At 37.0% G+C, this 5104-nt stretch overlaps 1 protein-coding gene across 3 annotated transcripts in view; it reads left to right on the forward strand.

The window, feature by feature from the left end:
• Nucleotides 1-5104, forward strand: part of Fbxl7 (F-box and leucine rich repeat protein 7) — a 399360-nt gene that overhangs the window by 167437 nt on the left and 226819 nt on the right. The window lies entirely within an intron of this gene.

Here is a 5104-nt window from a genome sequence, read left to right on the forward strand (position 1 = left end):
CCAGATTATGTTGCCTTCAAACAATTAGTGCTAATGTAAAGTGCAGTAAATGCAGTTTAAAGAGACCAGGATAGTAATCATTTCATGGAGCTGTCGGGCCTTCTGCTTGAGTTACACTAACAGTACTTGCTACCATTCTTTCTTGGTGTGGCCCCACTCTCAAGGTGGTGTTGGGTCAAATTCATGAGCATGAACTTGATTATCACAATGACTGAAAAATGCTACTGGAATTCAGTAGATGAAGGGTGGAGATACTAATGACCTACAGACTGGAAGAGTCTTACATAGTGAATTAATGAAGCGTTCACATCCTACCTAACTTGGCAGCTCATTGGATACTCGTGAAGACTAAAGAAAGTGAATAGCCACTTGGGTCTAGAATCTCATTCTTGTATGTATGTAAATGTGAAACATTTTCTTTAAGTTGAATATACATTGAGTTTTCCAAGAATGAAGCTACTGTGCATATTGAGGGATGATAGTACCCAGTCAGAGCTCTCCCAGGAATTGGCCAGGCTGCTCGTAGTACATAGGCACCAACTCCTTACACCTGTATCTGCATTTGCAGTTGTGGCATTCAGAGTGAAGCACACAATTAGTCATTGCATCCCCCCTGGGTAGAAGAGCCTCACCAATTACATTTTTAAATGCATACTATTTTATTATAATTTACTACCCTTATATTTCTCCTTTATTATTCAGTTAGGACATCATTACATTACATTACTTCTTTGGAAATCATGTGGAGAAGTTAGTATCTGTGAATCTCATTTTAGGATTACGAAGACAACATGACCATATATTTGTTACAAAACAGGAGTGTTGAGTTATCTTATTGATGGGAACCAGTGATAAAATGCTGGTCAAGTCTTTAATCCTCGGCCATCATTCATGGTTGGTAGTGTCATCCAAATATACAAGTGAGAAGTCTGAGGCATATTTACTGGGAGTGAGAAATGCTCCTAGAGTTGGGAGCTGGCATTCAACCTTGTGTAAGAATAAAATCTGAAACCAGCCTCTTAACTGCACCAGTTTCCTGCCAGTGAGAAGCTCTGGCACTGCCTAATCCTCAATGATATGTCTCCAGGAGTAAAATCTTCATCAGCAAGGCCAGGGCAGGCATGCCTTCCTCTTCTGAACCTTCAAAGTCAGATGACAGCAAGGCTCACTCTGTAACTGTGGTATATGTGTTCCATCTGAGAGTTCTGCTTGGGGAAGCAGTAATGGTGTTCCCAAGGCTCAGAGGTACTACCAAACTCTTGCAGAACATTCTAAAATCCACACTGGCTAAAGCTAGCGAGAAAGAAAGAGCTCCATACAAAACTGTCAAAGGCACCTGCCTCATCATCCGTCTCCCCAAGGAAGAAAGGCCACATGCAGGACATCACCCCTGCATTTCCCTCTCTGCCTGGCCCAGCTCCAGCCCGGAGCCTGTTTGACTGTTGCTTGCTGGGCCTGACTTGTGTGTCACAGGTTGATTTTTAAAGCTAGTCTTTTTAAAAGAAAAATATACATAAGGCAGTTTTTCACTGTGGCAGAGGTGCAAATGAGAAAGAAAAGATTTGGCTTGCTCAGTGATTTTTGCTTCCTTTGATTATGGAAGAGGTCTTGATGCAGAGCTTTTGAGGGTTTCCTTCTTCATTGTCTTTTAAGTATTTCATTAAGTACTAAGATGAAAGGAAGGTTAAATATGGCATGGTTTTCTTACATAAGAAATTCAAAGTATGCATAATTTAAAGAGCAAAATAAAGAGTAGGTTATAGGAAACAAGGAAGTAGACCTTTCATAGATGGGAAGGGGATCTAGGAATAGAGGGAGAGGATGGGGAAATGAAAAAGATTAAGATGAGACATGTACATGTACCAACTCAACACAATGAATATACTCATTATGTATGCTAAACATGTACTAATAAAAATTAATTAAGAAACATGTCTAAGATCATTAGCAATAACACAGCCTTTTGGCTGGTCCCAGCACCCAGAAGGAAGCTCCTCCACTGCCATCCCAAGCACCTAGGGCAGAGAAAGTGAGCTGCGTGGCCGCCAGAAGCACCCCCACCCCCACCGTGGAAATGAGAAGACACATAAACAACTTCCAGATCACCGACAGCAACCACAAAGGGAAACAAGATGGAACAATCTGATACTCAACCACCTGGACTCTCTGAACTGGCAACAAAAGAGAATCTGGGAAAAATGAAATCAGAAATAATTATTCAGATAACAGCAAAGATTTTGCTCATGGTGCAAGACATGATTAATAAATCTAGAGAGGTCACAGATAAAAAAATAGAGGATCTGAGGAACATGATGGAATCCCAACATAGGAAACAAATGGAATCCATAAAACAGATGCAAACAGATTTCCAAGAAATTAAAAACTCCATCGAAAGTCTGCACAGCAGAATGAACCAATGTGAGGATAGAATTTCACATATAGAAGATAAGATTGCAATTAGTGGCCAGGAAAAGAAAAATTGCTTTAAAATTGTAAGGGAACATGAGAAATCAATCCAGCAGCTGCTAGAGAATGCAAAGAAGAATAACATAAGACTGATTGGAGTCAATGAAGAAAGAGGAGAGAGTGCAGATGACATAAAAAAACTCTTCACAGAAGTGAGGGCAGAAAACTTCCCAAGGAGGGGAAAAGAACTTGACATACAGATAGGTGAGGCATATGGGACTCCAGCTAGCCTTAATTAAAAAAAGTCTACACATAGGCATATAATAGTTAGGATTCCAGAAACCCAACAGAAGAACAAAATTCTACAAGCAGTGAGAGAAAAGAAACAAATCACATACAAAGGAAAGCCCATCAGAATCACAGCAGACTTCTCAATGCAAACCCTCAAGGCAACAAGAGCTTGGAGTGATGTATTTCAAGCCCTAAAGGAAAATAGCCTCCAACCCAGATTGATGTACCCTGCAAAACTATCTTTCAAAATGGATGGAGAAATAAGATGCTTTCATGATAAAGAGCACCTCAGGAACTTCATGAATACCAAACTGGCACTCCAAAAAATTTTAGACAATATCCTAGGAAAAGACAATAGGATCACAACCCCAGGAAACCCAGCAGAATGAATCCATTGGGCATGACAAATTAAATGCAAAGGGGGAGAATCCAACAAAAAGAAAAGTCATGACAAGGCTTTTAAAACTTTTAACTTCCTCTCCCTAATGTGTGTATAATTCAGTCTTGTTATTGTACTGATTAGTATTTTTCTGATTCTAGAGTTGCACACCATTCCTTGTGCTATACTGTCTATTTATCATCTTCTTATGTCTACATTTTAATTGGGTTATCTATTAATGAGCTGTAAGAATTCTTTATATATTCTGCTCATAGGTTATATGCATTGTAAATATGGTGTGTTTAAGGAGTACTTTTCATTTTAATGATGTCATTTAAAGTTCTAAATTTTGATGGAATCTTATTTATCAATTTTTTTCTTTTATATATCATGTTTTTTGTATCCTAGGTAGTTCTTGCCTACCCTGAATTCATAAATATTTTCCCTTATAATTTCTTCTTAAAGTTTTATACTTTTAGGCTTCTTATTTAGGTTCATGGATCCCTTCAAGTTATTTTCATGTATGGAAAAAAACGGTCGAGGTTAATTTTTTATATATGGATACAAGGTGTTCTAGTGCCATTTGCTGAAAACACTATCTCTTCCTCGGCTCTTGAATTGAGTTTATATTCTGTAACATGCTAATGTTAAATAATCTTTCAAAACTCAGTGGACCATATATGTGTGGTTCTATTTCTAGATTCTCTGTTTTATTCCAATGATCTATATGTCTTTCCTTACACCAACACTGCCTTGATTACTGTAGCTTTAGAAGAAGTCCTAAAATTTGATACTAAATGTCTTCCAACACTGTTTTTGTTTTTCTTTTTGTTTTTAACTTTTCTAGGTCCTTTGTACTCCTACATAACTTTTAAATTTCAATATCCAATTCTTCATTTATAGCAAGTATACACAGACCTGAATTTTTATATATACCTTGTGTTTTCTAATCCTGCTAAATTCAAATACAAGTTCTAGGGGCTCCTAGAGATTTCTTTTTATTTTCTCTGTAGATGATCATTTCATCTACATATAAAGATTTTGCTTCTGCTGTGCCAATCCTATCCTAGTTGTGTCATTTTATTGCCAGACTATGTTGGTGCGGACTAGGTTTCAAAGTTTAATGGACAGATAAAGAGTAAGCATATCTGCCCTTGTTCCCCACCTTAAGGAGAAAGTATTGTATCTTCTCCATTTATATAAGGTGTTCTCGCTGGAAGTATGGAGTAAATGTCTTTAATCTGTTGAGAAGTTTCTGTTCTACTTCTAGTCTCCTGATAGCTTTTACCATGGACACCTGTAGAATTCGGTCCACTACTTTTTCTCCAACTAGTGACAGGATCATATGGCTTTTTCCTTTCCTTTGTAAAATGATGACTTTTGGGGGTGGATCTTCCAATGCTGAGCCAACACTGTCATCCCTATAACAAAACCACTTTCTACATCCTGCTAGATCTTACTTCTAATAGTTTGTTTTGTTAAATAAATTTCTATGTTCATAAATTTTTCTTCTATTATCTTTATCCAGTTTTAGGATTAGCACAATGTTGATTTTCTAAAATGAGGGGAGAAGTGTTCCTTCTTTTTTCTGCTTTAATTGTTTTATATAATTTATCAGTTAAAATGTTTATGAGCCTGCTGTTGTCATTGTCATATAGGTAGGTTTTCAAGCTAGGACTATACTTTTTTTAATAGGTGCTATTCAAATTTTATATTTCCTCCAGAGTTAGTTTCATTAATTTGTCTTCCAAGGTACTTCTTAGAAGTTGTCAAATTTATTTCAAAAAGATTTTTGTAATATGCTTTCTATATCCTTTTAAATTCTGTAAAATCTGTGGTAATGTCTCCTAGATCTTAATATTGTAATTTAAAAAAATGTATAACTGATATTGTGTAACAGGAAGAAAAGGTCTAGAAGAGCAGGGGAATTGGGAGGGGTAGGGGAAGGGAAAAAAGGGAAAGGAAAAAATATTAGAAGAGGAAAAAAATGGAAACAAAGTCTTTGTAAATAGGGAAGGGTGGAGGGGG

This window comes from Heterocephalus glaber, unplaced genomic scaffold, assembly GCF_053883595.1.
Source record: "Heterocephalus glaber isolate CG9 unplaced genomic scaffold, H.glaber_assembly_v1.0 deba00001538, whole genome shotgun sequence".
Lineage (NCBI taxonomy): Eukaryota > Metazoa > Chordata > Mammalia > Rodentia > Bathyergidae > Heterocephalus > Heterocephalus glaber.